Source organism: Capra hircus, chromosome 5 (genome assembly GCF_001704415.2).
Source record: "Capra hircus breed San Clemente chromosome 5, ASM170441v1, whole genome shotgun sequence".
Lineage (NCBI taxonomy): Eukaryota > Metazoa > Chordata > Mammalia > Artiodactyla > Bovidae > Capra > Capra hircus.
The window spans coordinates 57,831,715-57,852,758 of record NC_030812.1 but is presented as its reverse complement, the minus strand read 5'-3'; the positions used below and the strand labels follow the sequence as shown (position 1 = coordinate 57,852,758).

Genomic DNA, 21,044 nt, shown 5'->3' with positions numbered 1-21,044 from the left:
ACTGGTACATTTGAAGTCCCTTCCCCCCAAAATTAAATTAAATGATATAAGAAAAAAATAAGAAAACATCATATTGGGACAGAATAATTTATGGGATTTGTTAGAATATCTCCATGATTGGGAAAATATTTAACTATTATATTTACTATATGTTCCATATCTTTAAAAATTCTTTTGATGAGCTAAGAGTTTTTTAAAAAATAAACATTGCCAATTGAAGCTAGTGTAATGGTCAACACGCTATAAGAAATTTGTTATTAATTTGTGAAACATATATAGAAAATTCATTTCTAGTGATAGTTATATGGGGCTTCCCTGGTGGATCAGAGGGTAAAGCGTCTGCCTGCAATGCAGGATACCTGGGTTTGATCCCTGGGTTGGGAAGATCCCCTGGAGAGGGAAAAGGCAACCCACTCCAGTACTCTTACCTGGAAAACCCCATGGACGGAAAAGCCTGGTAGGCTACAGTCCATAGGGTTGCAAAGTGTCAGACACGACTGAGAGACTTCACTTTCACTTTTATGTCTTGGCACACTGGATCAAACTATTAAACTTATTTACATTTCTGAATATTTTTTCTATGTTTGCAGCCTTTTAAAAAGTACTGTTACATCTGCTGTAAGAATGGTTTTCCTAAGTCTTTTTCAGTTCAGTTCAGCTCATTTCAGTCTCTCAGTTCAGTCTCTCATCACCTCACCTCAGGGAGGTGATGGCCTCCCTGTCCATCACCATCTCCCGGAGTTCACTCAAACTCATGTCCATCGAGTTGGTGATGCCATCAAGCCATCTCATCCTCTGTCATCCCCTTCTCCTCCTGCCCTCAATCCCTCCCAGCATCAGAGTCTTTTCCAATGAGTCAACTCTTTGCATGAAGTGGTCAAAGTACTGGAGTTTCAGCTTTAGCATCAATCCTTCCAAAGAATACCCAGGACCGATCTCCTTTAGAATGGACTGGTTGGCTCTCCTTGCAGTCCAAGGGACTCTCAAGAGTCTTCTCCAACACCATAGTTCAAAAGCATCAATTCTTCAGTGCTCAGTTTTCTTCACAGTCCAACTCTCCCATCCATACATGACCACTGGAAAAACCATAGCCTTGACTAGATGGACCTTTGTTGGCAAAGTAATCTCTCTGCTTTTCAATATGCTATCTAAGTTGGTCATAACTTTTCTTCTAAGGAGTAAGTGTTTTTTAATTTCATGGCTGCAATCACCATCCGCAGTGATTTTGGAGCCCCCCTAAATAAAGTCTGACACTGTTCCCACTGTTTCCCCATCTATTTCCCATGAAGTAATGGGACCACATGCCATGATCTTAAATCTGAAATGAAGAACCAGTCAAGAGAGATAGAATTCATTCTCCTGGGACTGACTGATGAACCAGAATTGCAAATTGTGATTTTTATGTTTCTCTTCCTAAACTACATGTTGAGTGTGATGGGAAACTTATCCATCATCCTTCTTATCTTGCTGGATCCCACCTCAAGACTCCCAGGTATTTTTTCCTCAAAAATCTCTCCCTCTTGGAAGTTTCATTAACAACAACCTGTATTCCCAGATTCCTGATAGCCATCGTGACTGAAAACAAAATCATTTCCTACAATGGTTGCGCATCTCAGCTATTCTTTTTTCTGTTATTAGGCATTACAGGATTTTACCTACTGGCTGACATGTCTTTTGATCATTATGTAGGAATCTGCAAACCCTTACATTACCTGATCACTATGAGCAAAAAAGTGTGCTGCCAACTTGTACTCAGTTCATGGGCAGTGGGCTTTCTGGTTACTTTTCCACCAGTGCTCTTGGGAATGAAACTGGAATTCTGTGCTTCCATAGTAATTGATTATTTTGTATGTGACACTTCCCCTGTGCTGCAGATTTCTTGCACAGACAACTCATATCCTAGAATTGATTTCATTTGGCTCAGCTATTGGAATACTCATGGTCACATTATTGTTAGTGATGCTTTCCTATACATATATTATGAAGACCATTCTAAACATTCTGTCTGCTCAGAAAATAACAAAGGCTTTTCCCACATGTTCTTCTCATATGATTGTAGTCTCCCTTACTTATGGTAGCTGTATCTTTAGTTACATGAAGCCATCTGCAAAGGAAAGTGTGACTCTGTCCAAAGGTGTAGCTGTTCTTTATACCTCAATTGCCCTATATTAAACCCTTTCATTTACACACTAGGAACCAGCAAGAGAAACAAGCTTTCAAAAATTTACTTCAAAATATTTACATGTTTTTCAATAAGGGAGGAAAAGTTTAACCATGAAAAAATGGAGAAAAGCAAAAAAATTTTTTAACATTTTACGATTTAATTAACCTGTCCTTCATTAGGGCTTCCCTGGTGGCTCAGAGGTTAAAGCGTCTTCCTCCAATGTGGGAGACCCAGGTTCGCCCCTTGGGTTGGGAAGATCCCCTGGAGAAGGAAATGGCAACCCATTCCAGTATTCTTGCCTGGAGAAGCCCATGGACTGAGGAGCCTGGTGGGCTGTAGTCCACTGGGTCACAAAGAGTCGGACACGACTGAGTGACTTTACTTACTTACTTCAATTTCATTTAGACTTCTTAAAACATTTTAACCAAGGCTTTCAGCATAATGCACTTTACTTTCTTATCACTGTTGATAATTTGTGTTTTCCTGTGTTACAGTGAGTCCTTTCTTCACGTTGGCAATACAAATGTTGAATTTTATTTTCTCTACAAGACATGCATGGTTCTGACTTTTAAAAACTAGTATAATTATATATTAATCATATACAAATTTTATTGATGTAAATATTATTAATAACATATCCTACCACCAGGGTTCTGAAGTTTCCCGGGTGGTGCTAGTGGTTAAGAATTTGCCTGCGAATGAAGGAGACGTAGGAGACATGGGTTTCATCCCTGGATCGGGAAGATCACCTGGAGAAGAACATGGACACTCACTCCAGTATTCATGCCTGGAGAATCCCATGGACAGAGGAGCCTGATGGGCTATAGTCCATAGTGTCGCAAAGAGTCAGACATGACTGAAGTGACTTAGCACTCACACACTACTGGGCCTCTAGGAAGTATTGATGCTTTAAGTGCAACTTGCTGATATCACGTCTGATAACTCAAAGTGTTATTCTTCTGACCAGTCATTGAAGGCTTAAATTTAGACATCTGTATGAGCTTGATCAAGGTTCTCAAACTCTATGTTGCTGAGTTTCTCCAGTTATGAAATAGATATAATACCAATAATTTTATTTTAATGTTATTTTGAGGATGAAATGATACATTATATAAACTAATGCACAATCTGCATCTGGCCTACACTGAACTGTCGAGAAATGTTAGTTGCACTTGACAGAAGATGTTGCCTCAGCTGAGATAATATTTAACAAGTCAAGGGAAAAAAATACAGACTTCTAATCATAAGAAACTTTTATGTCCAAAAACGTACTTGTTCTGTAGCGGGTAGTCTTAAATATTTGGAAAAAATAAGAATCACCTACCTGGTTAGCTTATTTAAATTTAAAGTTCGTGTTCTCATCCCTAAATATATATTTTCAGTTTAACTGGAGTATAGAAACATAGACTATAGGTGACTCTGAAGCCAGTGGTTCATATATAACCAGATTTTCATTTTAGAAGGATCACTCTGTTAACTGTATTTAAGACAGATGTCCAAATGTTTGCATCAAGAAGACAAGGTAGAGGGCTAATATTTATACTAAATGCATTATTTGAGGATTAAAATAAATAGTGTCCACGAATTCAAATCTCAGTGAGATATCTCCAGAGATCTTTAGAAAAAAACTGAGATGAACTGTTAAGAATTTGAATATCTGAGAAAAATTAAAGGGTGTTTAAATAATGAATTGAATCTTCTTGGAATTTCCTCTCTGCTCACTCCTGTTCCCCCTATAGCTCAGCGGTAAAGAATCCACCTGCAATGCAGGAGCTGCGGGTTTGATCCCTGGGTCAGGAAGACCCCTTGGAGAAGAAAATGGCAACCCACTCCATATTCTTGCCTGGAGAATCTCATGGACAGAGGAGCCTGGTGGGTTATAGTCATGTTCAACCCTTTGCAACCAAATGCATTTGTATAAACTTTGACCCTGTACATGACTCAATGACTAACAGTTTCACTTTCCTGTACATACTCACTTAAATATATCAATATAATGACTTTTAAGAAAGGATTATGGTTATATACTGTCAGATCCTTTAAAAAAATCTACAAAATCTCCTTAAAATGTATAGATTTCCATTCTGGATATAATATTCTATCAGAGAAAAACGTGAAAAAAATCACAAAGGTATTTATTTAATTGTAAGACTATTATCTATGTGTACCTGAAGAAACAATTTTAACTGAGTTGTTTTCTGGTTCATTTTACCATTTTTAAGCCAACACTATTATCCATCTGCTCTTCTATGGGAAAATAGGGGAGTAAGTACTTATTGTTTTCAAGGCCCTAAAAACCTCCATCAACAGAGTGTTTGCATTCAATAAGTCTTAAAAACACACACACACACAAAAAAAACAAAAACAAAAACAAAAACACAGGTTTGAACTCAGGTCTCTTGCATTGCAGGCAGATTCTTTATCATCTGAGCCACCAAGAAGACCCTTTAAAAAAGCACCAAAATCTTATTATATACATGATTTGTGAATTTTTTTTTCTTCTTTGGGTTTTATTTTCAGTTTCTTCACAGTGCCCTTTGATCACTAAAGTTTTAATTCTGATGAAGCTGTTAGGTAGTTAGAATAGGAAACAGGAGTCCAGAATGGTGGTGGCTAAAAGACAAGGAAGGAAAAAGCCTGCAAAAATAGAACAAAGGAAGATCTGAGGACTGGAGTGAGGACCTCAGGTAGAAAAAACAGCACTCTTGGCTAGCCCAGTTTACATAGTGCAGGCCCAGGGGGAGAAAAAACATAAAAAGAGGAGTCAAAGGGCTGGGGGGGGGGTCTCTCTCTCTCTCCCGCATGCTGGGGTGCTCTTCTCTTCCTGTCTTTGGGTCGACATGTCCTCACACCTCGAGGATGGATTTTCCTGCTATTATCTAAATAAAACAGAGCTGTAACATGGAGCTGTAACACTGATTTGTCTAAGAGCTATAACACGGTCCATTCAAGACCTGAGAGGTATAACACAGTCTGTCCAAGACCCGAAAGCTGTGACATGCCTAAGGCTTTAATGGCTGTCACTCCAAATCTTTGTTGTGATGAGACAGAACTGAGGCGAATACACTTGCCTGACAAAGCCATGTTAATTTTTTTTCTTTTGCTGTTTGTGCTTTTGGTGTCCTATTTAAGAAATCATTGCCTAATTCAAAGTTACAAGGAGTTATGTGTATGGTTTCTTCTAAGAAATGTATACTTTTAATGCCCATAATAATATTTTTTTTCTTTTGAGTTGATCTTTATATACAGTCTTTTCTTTAAAAAGATTTGATTTTCTTTTTATTTATTTATTTGTTTGGTCTGTAGTGCATCTTTGTTGCTGCATACTATCTTTATCTAGTTTGCAGTGGATGGGGGCTACTCTTCATTGGAGTGCTCAGGCTTCTTATTGTGGTGGCTTCTGTTCTTGTGGAGCACAGGCTCTAGATACATGAACTTCAGTGTGGAGCACAGGCTCTAGATACATAAACTTCAGTGTTTACAGCTCTTGGGCTAAGTAGTTGTGGCCTGCTGGCTCTAATGCACAAGCTCAGTAGTTGTGGTGCATGGGCTCAGTTGCCCCTCAGCACATGAAATCCTCTTGGATCAGGGATGGAACCTGTGTCCCCTGCATTGCAAGCCAGACTTTTAACCAGTGGACCACCAAAGAAGCCCTATATATAACCTTCATCTATGGGGTGAGATAGAGATTTCTTTTGCATGTACATATCTAGTTTTCCCAACATGGCTTCTTACAAAAGTTGTTACTTCTTTGAACAATCTTTTCACTCTTGTTAAAAATCAATTGACCATAAATGTGTGGTTCTACCTTAGAGTTCTTTGTCTATTCCTTTGATCTGTATGTTGACTGTTATGCCAGTATCACAGTCTCTTGATGATTGTAGCTTTATGATAAGTTTTCAAACTGGATTTCTTTCTTTTTAAAAAATGGAACTTAGTGCATGGTCTTCCTGGTGGTTCAGTGGTAAAGAATCCACCTGCCAAGCAGGATTAGTCAGTTCAGTCACTCAGTCGTGTCCGACTCTTTGCGACCCCATGAATCGCAGCACGCCAGGCCTCCCTGTCCATCACCAACTCCCGGAGTTCACTCAGATTCATGTCCATCAAGTCAGTGATGCCATCCAGCCATCTCATCCTCTGTCGTCCCCTTCTCCTCCTGCCCCCAATCCTTCCCAGCATCAAAGTTTTTTCCAATGAGTCAACTCTTCACATGAGCTGGCCAAAGCACTGGAGTTTTAGCTTTAGCATCATTCCTTCCAAAGAAATCCCAGGGCTGATCTCCTTCAGAATGGACTGGTTGGATCTCCTTGCAGTCCAAGGGACTCTCAAGAGTCTTCTCCAACACCACAGTTCAAAAGCATCAATTCTTTGGCGGTCAGCCTTCTTCACAGCCCAACTCTCACATCCATATATGACTACTGGAAAAACCATAGCCTTGACTAGACGGACCTTAGTTGACAAAGTAATGTCTCTGCTTTTGAATATGCTATCTAGGTTGGTCATAGCTTTTCTTCCAAGGAGTAAGAGTCTTTTAATTTCATGGCTGCAGTCATCATCTGCAGTGATTTTGGAGAATACGCAGGTTCAATTCCTGGGTCTAGAAAATCCCCTAGAGAAGGAAATGACAACCCACTCTAGTATTCTTGCCTGGGAACTCCCATTAGACAGAGGAGCCTGGAGAGCTATAGTGCATGGGGTTGCAAAACAGTTGAACACAAGTTAGCAACTAAATAACAACAGCAATAAATAATACTTCAGGGTGCACATAATGAAGAAACTATATAACACAAATGCAGTCCACAACCTTCTTGACACATTGTGAGTGGTTACTGTGAAAAAATTTAACAGAAATTTGAGAATAACTTTTATATGCTACTGCTGCTAAGTCGCTTCAGTCATGTCTGACTCTGTGCAACCCCATAGACGGCAGCCCATCAGGCTTCCCCGTCCCTGGGATTCTCCAGGCAAGAACACTGGAGTGGGTTGCCATTTCCTTTTCCAATGCATGAAAGTGAAAAGTGAAAGTGAAGTTGCTCAGTCGTGTCTGACTCTTAGCGACCCCATGGACTGTAGCTTACCAGGCTCCTCTACCCATGGGATTTTCCAGGCAAGAGTACTCTCAATTTTTTCTCTGTGATGACATCATTCCTTACAAAATACTGTATATATGAAAACACTAAGTTGTAGGCTTTTTGCTGAAAATAGTATTCAAGAGTGATTATTTTACCAGGAATAAAAATTTCTATGTAATCACTCTGGTAGTTTTTCCTATTGTCAGCTGGTACAACACCCTCAGGTAGAGGATAAATCCTTCCCCTGGGGCTAAGGAATGTATACATCTATATATAAAACTTAAACTCTAAATATTTATTTATAGTGCTACTATACTAAGTAATCTATAAAATAATTGAAGTTATAGATTATACCTCTTTCCTTCATTTACCCCAGTGTACAGTCTGGCTCCATAGGATACAGACAGAAAATCAAGGAAACAGATGGAGAGCACAGAAATAAACCTGTGTTTACATGGTCACTTAATTTACAAAAGAGGCAAGATTATAAAATGGGGAAAAGACAGCTTCTCCAATGAATGGATGTTGGGAAAACTGGATGGCCACATGAAAATCAATCACACTGGGCTACTTTACCACACTTTTTGCAAAAATAAAGTCAAAATGAACTGAGGACTTGAATGTAAGACCCCAAACCCTAAAACTAGTAGAAGAAAACTTACGCAGTACAGTCTTTGACATAGATCTTAGGAATAACTTTTAGGATATATCTTCTCAGGCAAGGACAAGAAAACCAAAAATAAACAAATGGGACCGCATCAAACTAAAACGTTTTGAACAGTGAAGGAAACTATCAACAAAAAGAAGAAACTGCCTACTGAACGGAAAAAGCTGTTTGCAAACAATAGTCTCATAAAAGATTAGTATTCAAAAGTATGCAAGACTCCTACATCTCAACATGAAAGGAAACAAACAATTATAGTGGACATAGGACCTAAGTAGACATTTTCCAAGGAAGAAGGTCAATACCATGTGAAAATGTGCTCTGTATCACTAATCATGAGGGAAATGCAAATCATAACTACAAGTAGGTATCATCTGCACCTGTCAAGATCGTTAACAAGATAACAAAAATAGGTGTTGGTGAGGATATGGAGAAAAGGGAATTCTTTGCACTGTTGCTGGGAATGTAAATTGGTGCAGCCACTATGGAAAACATTTTGGGGCCTCTTATAAGGATTAAAAATAAACCTTGCATAGGATCCAGCAGTCTTACTTCTTATATTTTTTCCTAAAGAAAACAAAACACTATTTTGAAAAGATGCATGTGCCCTTATTTTCATTGCAACATTACTCATGATAGTCAAAATATGGAGGCAACCCAAATTCCTATCAATAGGTGAATAGATTAAAATATAAACACAATATTGCTAAGTCACTTCAGTTGTGTCCAATTCTGTGCGACCCCATAGATGGCAGCCCATCAGGCTCCTCCATCCCTGGGATTCTCCAGGCAAGAACACTGGAGTGGGTTGCCATTTCCTTCTCCAATGCATGAAAGTTTAAAGTGAAAAGGAAGTCACTCAGTCATGTCCGACTCTTAGCGACCCCATGGACTGCAGCCCACCAGGCTCCTCCGTCCATGGAAGTTTCCAGGCAAGAGTACTAGAGTGGGTTGCCAGTGCCTTCTCTGAAAACACAATATTACTCATCCATAAAAAAGAATGACATCTTGCCATTTGGGATAACGTGAATAGACCTAGAGAGTATTATATGTGAAATATATGTGACAAAGAAAAATAAGTACCACATGATTTGAATTACATGTGACATAAAAAAAAAAAACTACAAATGAACAAATATAACACAACAGAAATAAGTGTCATAGATTAAGAGAAAAAAGATGGAATGGGGTTAAGAGATGGTTGAAACAGGTGAAGAGGTACAACATTCCACTACAGAATAAATGAGTCATGAAGATGAAATGTACATGGTTGGAATATAAGCAGTAATAATGCGTTATCTTTGTATGATGACCAAGGAGGTCAAGAGTACAAACTTCCAGTTATAAGTCTAAATAATTACTAACGGTGTAATGTATAGCATGATTGCTATATTTAGCACTGCTCTATATTTCATATTAATGTTATTTAGATAGTAAATCCTAAGAATTCTTATCATAAAGAAAAAATAATTTTTTCTTCAATCTAGAATTGATATGAAATGATGGATTTTTATTAAACATATTGTGGTAATCTTTTCATGTATATAAGTCAAATTGGACCATAAAGAAAGCTGAACACTGAAGAACTGATGCTTATGAACTGTGGTATTGGAGAAGACTCTTGAGAGTCCCTTAGGCTGCAGGGAGATCAAACCAGTCAATCCTAAAGGAAATCTGTCTTGAATATTCATTGGAAGGACCGATGAGCTGAAACTTATATACTTTGGCCACCTCATGTGAAGAATCAACTCATTAGAAAAGACCCTGATGCTGGGAAAGATTGAAGGTAGGAGGAGAAGGGGACAACAGAAGATGAGATGGTTGGATGGCATCACCAGCTCAATGGACATGAGTTTGAGCAAACTCTGGATGTTGGTGAAGGACACGGAAGCCTGGCATGCTGCAGTCCATGGGGTTGCAAAAAGTCAGACATGACTGAGTGACTGAACAACAACACCACCACCTTAAATTCAAATAAAGTTGTATATGTTAATTACATCTTCATCTAGTAGATGAAGAAAAAAACTAAAAACAACAAAATCTCAACAAACTGAATACAGAAAGAACATACCTCAAAAAAAAAAAAAAGAATGTACCTCAACATAAAAAGGCCATTTATGACAATTACATAACATCATACACAGTGAGGAGGTTTGAAAGCTTTTCCGTAAAGATTAGCAACAAGACAATGGTGTTCTTGTTCACCACTCCTATTCACCACAGCACTGGTAGTCCTGGCAAGAACAATCAAGAAAGAAAAAGAAATAAAAGGCATCAAAATCAAAGGAGAATTAAAAATGTTTCTGTTTGCAGATGATATGGTATTATATATAGAAAACCCAAGAAAACTGTTGAGTTAATCAACAAATTCAGCAAAATTGCAGGATAAAAAATATACATACAAAAATCAGTTGTGCTTGTATATGACAACAACATACTATCTGAAAAAGAGGTAACATTTAAATTCCACTTATCACAACACAGAAACAATAAAATACTTAAGAATAAATTTAACCAAGAAGGTGAAAGATCTATAGACCTAAAATGATATGACATTGTAAAAAAAATTGAAGAAGCCACAAATACATGGAAAAGTATACTCTTCATGGATTCTAAAAATTAATATTACTACCTGAAGCCATGTGTAGATTAAATAAAATCTCTATTAAGATTCTAATGGTATTTTTTCAGAAATAGAATTCATATTGACATACAAAAGACCCTGAATATCCACAACAATCCTGAGAATAAACAAAGCTGGAAACATTACATTTCTGAATGTCAAACTATTTTACAAAGCTATAGGAATCAAAGCAGTATGCTACAGGTATAAAAACATGCACATAAATTAATGTAATGGAATTGAGTGCTTCAAAATAAACCAGTGCCTCAGTGGTCAAATAATATTTTATAAGGAAGTCAAGGATAATCAATGTGTACACATGTACCCTCAATAAACGTTAATTATGAAAACTGAATATTTAAAAGAGTGAAAGTGGACCCATATTTAACAATACTCAACAAAAAATTAACTCAAAATTGATTGAAAGCCTAAATGTAAGACCTGGAACTATGAAACCCTGAGGCAACATAGGAGAAATTTCCTTGACATTATTCTTGGCAATGATATTTTTTTAGATATGACACTATAGCACAAGCAACAGAAGTTACTTTTTTGAAAAATTAATTCAAGCAAATAATATCTAACAAGGCTAACCAAAGAAAAAGAAAATACACAAACTGCTAATATCAATAATGAAGTAAAAGGTATATTCATGATCCCATAGATATTAAAAGGAAATAAGGAAAATTACAAATAATATTATGATCATAAATATGATAAATGAAATGAACCTCTTCTTGAAAGACACAAACTTAAGAAACTCACTGAGGAAGGCATGACTAGCCCTACATCTATTCAAGTGTGTGAAGGTGGTGTTAAAAATCTTCCCCAAATAAAAAAATTTACTAACTTTTTATTCGCATTATCCTTATCTGAAACCAGAAAAATAAATTGTAAGGAGAGGAAACTACAGCTCAATATCTGTCTTAAACATTGATGAAAGATTTCTTAACAAAATTTGATTACTAGTTAAAATACAGTAATATATATAATTATACTGTAATTATATATAATACAATAATATCTATCATATATATAATATATACAGTTATATATATATATATATATTCCTTCCTGTAGAGGAAATTACAGCTCTATATCTGTCTTAAACACTGATGAAAGAGTTCTTAACAAACTGATTAGTAGTCAAAATACAGTAATATATATAACTACTAATTTGATTAGTAGTTAAAATACAGTAATGTATATACTGTAATATATATTATATATACAGTGATATATATATGGATAATCCAAACTTTTATATATATTAACATTTTATATATATAAAAATCAAGTTTGGTGCATTTCTTTTCTTGGCTTAAGGTGTATAAAGATGAATTAAACAAAGGCCATTTTCTCCACATTACGTATCATTATAATGCAAAAAGATATATGTATGAGTAATTGCAATAGAGTAAGATAAGTGTTCAAAGTTTTAAGAAAGCAAAGAACAGAGGGCACCTAATCCTGGCTTTGCAAACCGGGGAAGATTTCAAGGAATATATGACATTTAGATAAAACCTTAAAGAAAAATATGTGCATGTATGTGTGTATGTCTGTGTGTGTCTGAGAGAGAGAGAGAGAATGCCTAGGAATTATAAGAAACGATGAGCAATTTGATAAGGTCAGAACAGAGGTCACACAGGCCCTTGGTTCCAGAAAGATGCCATGCACTTAAGCAATATTTCAAGAGTAACGGAAAGAGAAATAAGCATCCAATAAAACTATCTGCATTAATGGGACTGCTCTGTAATCTGTGCTATTCAATATATTAGCCATTAGCCACATTTGGCTTTGGAGTACTTGAAATGAAATTAATGTAACTGAGGATTTGAGTTTGTAGTTTTTTAAAAATATAAATTTATTTATTTTAATTGGAGGTTAATTACTTTACAATATTGTATTGGTTTTGCCATACATCAACATGAATCCACCACAGGTATACATGTGTTCCCCATCTTGAACTCCCCCTCCCTCCTCCCTCCCCGTACCATCCCTCTGGGTCGTCTCACTGCAACTAATTCATATTTTTATTTAAATATCCGCACATGTGACTTATCACTTATACCATGAAACTTACAGTCTAGTGAGAATGAGACCATGTTAGCAATTAAAATATAACCACTACTGCAAAGATGAAGTGCAAGGCATAATGGAAACATGTAAGAGTTTGGGAAAATCAAAGATTCAGGGAATACTGCCATAAAGAATAAAGTAGATTTATCGGATGACTAGAAGAGAATTGAAGTTCCAAAGAAACCACTTCCAAGAGGCAGATCATCAGACTGTTGAAACAAATAAACAAAAAACACAAGTATGCTCCAATGAAAAAGTGAAGGTGGATGTAAGGCAGCAGGTCTGAATGGAAGGAGGGGATTCAATCTTACAGGACTTTTTAAAAATTAGACTCTTTACATTGAAGTCAAAGAAAAATCCTTTTTTTTTGGAATATGAGAATTATTTCATATTCTCATATGCCTATAAGAAATATGAGATTTCTCATAGGCAAGGCAATATTTCAGTTGAGTCAGTTATTTTCTCAGCTTAAAAATGACATACAAATCTTGTTAATGAGAACAATGAGCTAGACAGAATCTGTTAACAGAATAACAGGACATTGATGCTCTTAGCAACTCACTGTCCAAACTCTCATATTGTCTCTAGCTCATTGATGTCAGGGCAATTAGTTATGCATTTAAAAAGCAAACAAAAAAATCCATATCTGATATAATAATAAACTCTGGATGGACCAAAGACAAAAATGTAGAAAGCAAAGTCATAGAAGTGAATATAAGCAGATATTTATAGAATTTTGAAATACATGAAAGGATGTATTGAGAAGAATAGGTCACCAAGATTTCATGACAGACTGTACAACTTTCATAGTTGAACCACTCTATTAAAAGTTAAAAAGGAAGGCTCGTCTCTGAAAACATCCTGCCACAGATATGACTGCAGGTTACTATTCATAACAGATATATCCTACTAATAAATAAAAAGACAACAAAGCCAAGGAAAAGTGAACACAAGTTAAAACAGACCATCAGTTTGCATTCCCACCAACAGTGTAGGAGGGTTCCCTTTTCTCCACACCCTCTCCAGCATTTATTGCTTTCAGATTTTTGGATCGCAGACATTCTGACTGGTGTGAAATGGTACCTCATTGTGGTTTTGATTTGTATTTCTCTAATAATAGGTGATGTTGAGCATCTTCTCATGTGTTTGTTAGCCATCCATATGTCTTCTTTGCAGAAATGTCTATTTAGTTCTTTGGCCCATTTTTTGATTGGGTCATTTATTTTTCTAGAATTGAGCTGCAGAAGTTGCTTGTATATTTTTGAGATTAGTTGTTTGTCAGTTGCTTCATTTGCTATTATTTTCTCCCATTCAGAAGGTTGTCTTTTCACCTTGCTTATATTTTCCTTTGTTGTGCAGAAGCTTTTAATTTTAATTAGATCCCATTTGTTTATTTTTGCTTTTCTTTCCAGAATTCTGGGAGGTGGATCATAGAGGATCCTGCTGTGATTTATGTCTGAGAGTGTTTTGCCTATGTTCTCCTGTAGGAGTTTTATAGTTTCTGGTCTTACATTTAGATCTTTAATCCATTTTGAGTTTATTTTTGTGTGTGGTGTTAGAAAGTGATCTAGTTTCATTCTTTTACAAGTGGTTGACCAGTTTTCCCAGCACCACTTGTTAAAGAGCTTGTCTTTACTCCATTGTATATTCTTGCCTCCTTTGTCAAAGATAAGGTGTCCATATGTGTGTGGATTTATCTCTGGGCTTTCTATTTTGTTCCATTGATCTATATGTCTGTCTTTGTGCCAGTACCCTACTGTCTTGATGACTGTGGCTTTGTGGTAGAACCTGAAGTCAGGCAAGTTGATTCCTCCGGTTCCATTCTTCTTTCTCAAGATTGCTTTGGCTATTCGAGGTTTTTTGTATTTCCATACAAATCTTGAAATTATTTGTTCTAGTTCTGTGAAAAATATTTCTGGTAGCTTGATAGGGATTGCATTGAATTTGTAAATTGCTTTGGGTAGTATACTCATTTTCACTATATTGATTCTTCTGATCCATGAACATGGAATATTTCTCCATCTATTAGTGTCCTCTTTGATTTCTTTCATCAGTGTTTTATAGTTTTCTATATATAGGTCTTTAGTTTCTTTAGGTAGATATATTCCTAAGTATTTTATTCTTTTCATTGCAATGAAACAGTGTGGAGATTCCTTTAAAAATTGCAAATAGAACTGCCATATGACCCAGGAATCCCATTGCTGGGCATACACACCAAGGAAACCAGAATTGAAAGAGACACTGTTCATCGCAGCACTGTTTATAATAGCCAGGACATGGAAACAACCTAGATGTCCATCAGCAGATGAGTGGATAAGAAAGCTGTGGTACATATACACAATGGAGTATTACTCAGCCATTTAAAAGAATACATTTGAATCAGTTCTGTTGAGATGGATGAAACTGGAGCCGATTATACAGAGTGAAGTAAGCCAGAAAGAAAAACACCAATACAGTATACTAACATATATATATGGAATTTAGAAAGATGGCAATGATGACCCTCTATGCAAGACAGCAAAAAAGACACAGATGTGTATAGCGGATTTTTGGACTCAGAGGGAGAGGGAGAGGGTGGGATGATTTAGAAGAATGGCATTGAAACATGTATACTATCATGTAGGAATCAAATCACAGGTCTCTGTCCGATGCAGGATACAGCATGCTTGGGGCTGGTGCACGGGGATGACCTGGAGGGATGTTGTGGGTAGGGAGGTGGGATGGGGGTTCATTTTTGGGATCGCATGTACACCCGTGGTGGATTCATGTCAATGTATGGCAAAACCAATACAGTATTGTAAAGTAAAATAAAGTAAAAATAAAAATTAAAAAAATAATAAAAAATAAAACAGACCATTAATGGATGAGAAATAGAAATAAAAATGATCGACCTATTAATTGCAGAATGTGAAATTTAAAGTAAGATTGACTTTTATACACTACTAGAGCTTCCCTGGCAGCTCAGTTGGTAAAGAATCCGCCTGCAATGCAGAAGAACCCGGTTTGATTCTTGGGTCAGAAAGCTCTGCTGGATAATGGATAGGCTACCCTATCTTATCCATTGAATACCACTGGAGGCTACCACTCCAGTATTCTTGGGCTTCCCTGATGGCTCAGCTAGTAAAGAGTCTCCCTGCAATGTGGGAGACCTGGTTTTGATCCCAGAGTTGGGACTATTCTGCTAATTTATACATTATCACTTTAATCTTTACAGTATACTATGAATGAGGACTGTTAGGATTCTCATTTTATGGGCAGAGCAATCTCAGAAAGGTTAAATCAGGTTGGAAAGTTACAGAGAGCTTGGCTCTCTTTAACATCAAAACCTAGTCACCTAGGCACCATGATGCGGTCTTTATGATATTTTTATTAAATTAATTGTGGCATGATTTTCATCCTTCTATAAAATTTGTGAATGAGTCCAGTACTGATTATCATGCACTGAAAGAGTTCATTCTTGTCTGCAGGAGAGAAATTTTGAAGTATCTATCAAAGTTTAGTATATATGTTACATCAATACTTCTATGTATGCAAAAAAAATACATAAAAATAGACAACATTGTTACCAATGATGTGAAATTGGTAGCAGACTAATTCCCTAAATCTCAATCAACAATGAAATTACCAAATTATATACATTTCCTCTGGTATTCTATGCAATCATTATAATGAGTTCCATCTAGATAATTTGATAACAAATAATATCCATTACATATTATTAACTGAAAATAAAAGAAAATTGCCAGATAATTTCTGTAATAAAGTTGCATTAATGTAAGAAGAAAAAAATGTATCTCTGAGTGTATGAATGTGGCTATGTTTAGAGCTGAATATAAAGAAAAATATGTAGCAGACCACAGTACAAAAATGTAATATTATATAATTTTAAGCTTTGAGGGCAAACAAAAATTCATTTGGAAACATAAGGGTCATCCCATAAGTCACAATGTGCTGATTTGATACTGGTTCTCTCATACTTGATTCTCATAACATTAAGCATATGTAACTATTAGAATGAAAAAATAGTAAAGTTTCAAGTACTCTTCGTATTTTTAAGGATATTAAAATGCTTTCTTTACTCATTCATTCTACTTTGTGCTGGTGGAGATGTGAAAATGAGTGAAACATAGGTACTACCCTTAGTGAAGGGTCCACTATGGTGTAGCTCAGCCCTGTATTCAATCCGCCCCAAAGGAACTGAGGATAAATTACCTCCCAAGTATGGACTGAGTGCCATGTGCTTATTAGAGAAATTTAAGTTGAACCAAAGGAAAACCAACTGGTTGGCACACTTTCCCTTTTATCCTGCTCTATTCATTAGCTTCTGGAAAAGTGTATGTCATGACATCACTACATCTCTTGAATTATCTCTTCTTACACCCTTTCTATCATCCCTCTGGTTTCAGAGATTTAAGCAGTGACCAAAGAAGGTAAAATCGTTTACTCTTTTGATAATAGTCAATCTTCATCTTATCTAGGGAGCTTGGATATGTTTTACCTTCCAGTCATTAAGCAGTGTTTCTTCAACTTTTCCTTCAAGAACTCTCAGGATTGCAAGAATAATTTCTTAAAGTTTCAGTCAGGACAATGTTTATTTGCCTTTATATGGCAAGATGAAAGAAATGAAAAAACAAATTTTTGTAGCAGAGTTTGTAGAAAATATCCATGAAATCAAGCCTGTGTTTTCTCTATGTAAGATACTTTTATATAATGGAGACAAGGATGAGATAATGACCAAAAAATCTCCTAAAGTATAATACAAATGCATTACATCTCATATTTTAAGTAAATAAAGAAAATCTGGGATTATATTTCTGACTGGAATCATTAGATGTATCAGAAAGTATGAATGTTCCCAGTTTTTAAATGTGTATTTCACCTTTTTTCCATCCAAAAGTTTATTTTGTCAGAATAAATTGCTTTAACATATTTACTATTACTTGTTTTGCATTTTAATATTTCAACCATTGTTCAAAACACAGCAATATTTTCTGCCTTTTGAGCTGCCAATTTTGCTAATATGTATAACAAAATATGTTTATTCTTAAAGGAAGAAAATGCTGACTGTTAGGAAGGACTTAAAGAGCAAATGAAGGCACTATACGAGCTTTGATACTTACCACCTGTTGACTGTTCTAGTTCATGCTATATAAAGAAAATAAATATTCATAAGAGCTTACACAGAGACACAATTCTGGTTGCTAAGAATAAAGAGCGATCAAGATGAATAAAAATTTTATAGATTACTTTTGAACAATTTTGGTTACTAAACAGTAAATCTTAAACAGAATTTTATTTATTCTAATGACTTAGCCTCCTAGAAAGAAGTTAATGGGCTATTTTGGCATCAGAAGGCTCCCTCTTGCATTCTGTCCTGTCCTCAGACACATAAGGGTAAAAAGAGTAAATGCAGCAAAATTTAAAAAATGAGATGACTGTAAATTTATTTTTATTTATTTATTTTTTAATATAAATTTATTTAATTGGAAGTTAATTACTTTACAATACTGTATTGGTTTTGTCATACAAGGATCAGTATGTCATAGAAATGCAATATTCATATAGCTCTATGTGGCACTAGTCAATATCTTTAATGTCTTATTTCTTTCTTTTCATTTAGAACTTTGTTCTTATTTATAAGCAAGGCAATTCTAGTTCCATGTATATGTGATTGTAAACACATTTATTTATTTTGGGCATATTGAAGAAATATATACTAAGAAAGAAAAAATCATAGCTATTATTAAGCTCAGGAATTGTCATTGGGTCATCAGTTGCCACTGAAACCTCCTAAGCCAATACAGTTTGTACATGGTATCAGAACCATAACTCAAAATTAGATATTTCAATCCTATAAGCACAGCATCCTGGAAACTAGAAACTAACATCTTAATATCTAAACTACAGATTTGGCTAGTAAATATGGCTGTAGAAAATGTAATTAAAAGATATTTGCTCACATAGAAAATTTAGTCCTACGTAGAGGTTTTATGTCAAATCTCTAATATGAGGACTTTTAACATAGACCTGTAAATACATTTTTTCTTTTTAACAGACAATGTATAAAGTATTTTGCTTTAGTAGAAGTGAGTGGATATTGCAAAAATTCTTACAGGAAAAAAGGTCCAGTGCTTCCTTTAATGAGAACTAATAATTCCAGTATCTAAATCTTCAATTCCTTTACTATTCACTTATTCTTCGTTTTGTTTTATACCAACAGATTTGGCTTAAAGACAATAAAATCAGTATGAGAAACCACACAATGCTTACAGAATTCATCCTCTTGGGCATATCAGACAACCCAGAGCTTCAGGTTGTCACTTTTATCTTTAGTGTTGCTGGAAACTTAACCATCATCATCCTCACTTTAACAGACTGTCATCTAAAGACGCCGATGTGTTATTTCCTCCGGAATTTCTCCTTCTTAGAGATTACATTCACCAGTGTCTCTATCCCCAGGTTTTTGGGGGCAATCATTACTAAAGTCAAGACTATTTCCTATAACAGTTGCTTGGCTCAGTTATTTTTCTTCATCTTCATGGGTGTGTCTGAGTTTTTCCTTCTCACTGCCATGTCTTAAGATCGGTATGTTGCCATCTGCAAGCCTCTCCACTACACCATCATCATGAACAAGAAAATCTGCACTTTGCTGGTCTTTAGTTCATGGCTAGGGGGATTTCTTACCATTCTCCCAGCACTCATGCTTATCCTTCAGTTAGATTTCTGTGCTTCCAGCATATCACTTCTCCTGTGATTATTTCCCCATTTTGCAACTCTCATGCTCAGATACGTGGCTTTTAGAGATGATCGGCTTTTACTTTGCTTTTGTGACTCTGCTCTTCACATTGGCATTAGTGATTCTCTCCTACATGTGCATTATTAGCACCATTTTGCGAATACCATCGGCTACTCAGAGGAGAAAGACTTTCTCCACATGTTCCTCTCACATGATTGTCATTTCCATTTCTTACGAAAGCTGTATATTCATGTACGTCAAGCCTTCAGCAAAAGAAAGAGCTTCATTGACCAAAGGAGTAGCTATTCCCAACACTTCAATTGCCCCCATGTTAAATTCTTTTATTTATACCTTGAGGAACAACCAAGTAAAACAAGCTTTGAAAAACTTGGTTCATAAAGTGATATTTTCTAGAAATGAATGAAAGTGTGTATTAACATGAATGAATGCAATTTAACTTCTACAGTGTCCACCTAGCTCCATCTCACAGATATCATCTGCACTGCTGAGCTCATTAGCTCAAACTTCCTTTTTAATGAAATTGACTATGCTGTGTCTTCCTTTCAAACTATCTATAGCTTCCATATAATCACTGACTTACAATTCCAAATAGAAAACCAGTAGCTTTAGAACATAAATTATTTTATCAATTATTCTAAATAATAAATAATCTCATATTGAATAAAATATTTAATATGGTAATTTCTAAAGGAGTAAACATTTTAATGTTTTAATAAGCTTACTCTTAAATACTATCTTTTGGTATTAATATAGCAATTTCTTAAAGTTGTAGAATATGAAATAAATAATCAACAACTATATTTTTTGCACATTATCTGCAGTATCTGTCCAGTTCTTTCCACTCATCTGATGGACTTGGATATTTATTTTCCTAAAGTTCATAATATCTCATAATTCTTAGTTATGTTGAAGGCACGTGTTATGTTTATTTCATATACTCTCCTTATGTATCTACATTATTTTTATAAATACATAAAAAGGAATAGTCAGCTACCATGACTCTAATGCCACCTGAAACTTTAACAGGAATTTCTTGAATAATATTTCTTCTACAGAGAGTGTTTATTGAATTGTGTATGTTGAATTAAGTATGTTCTGTTTCATATCTTATGTAGCCTTACAGGTAGATAGCAAATTGCATGTGCGCTCAGTGTCTGACTTTCTTCAACCCATGGGCTGTAGCCCACCAGGCTCCTCTGTCCCTGGGATTTCCCAGGCAAGAATACAGGAGTGGGTTGCCATTTCCTCCTCCAGGGGACCTTCCTGACCCAGGGATCAAGCTCGAGTCTCCTGCATCTCCTCACTGGCAGGCGATTTCTTTATCACTGAGCCATCTGACAGGCTGTATGACAAATTAGGCATGATTATCTCATCATACACAAATGTGTAAATAGATGCTCAGAAAATTTGAGTGATTTGTCTGAGTAATTTGCCTAATTAGTCAATGCTGCTGCAGCTGTTTAGTCATGTCTGACTCTTTGTGACCCCATAGACCATAGCCCCCCAGGCTCTATTATCGATGAGGTTTCCCAGGCAAGAATACTGGAGTGAGTTGCCCTTGCCTTCTCCAATATAACCAATATGAGAGCTCAATTTGAAAAAGCAAACAAAAAATATTTATATGTTTGACTGTATACTTATTTGAAACTCTGTAAGGACCTGCAAATTTCTCACAGTGTTTACTA

General features: G+C 35.8%; 2 pseudogenes; both read left to right on the top strand.

Moving 5' to 3' along the window:
• LOC102176104 lies at positions 1,324-2,272 on the top strand (annotated as a pseudogene).
• LOC102175837 lies at positions 18,850-19,762 on the top strand (annotated as a pseudogene).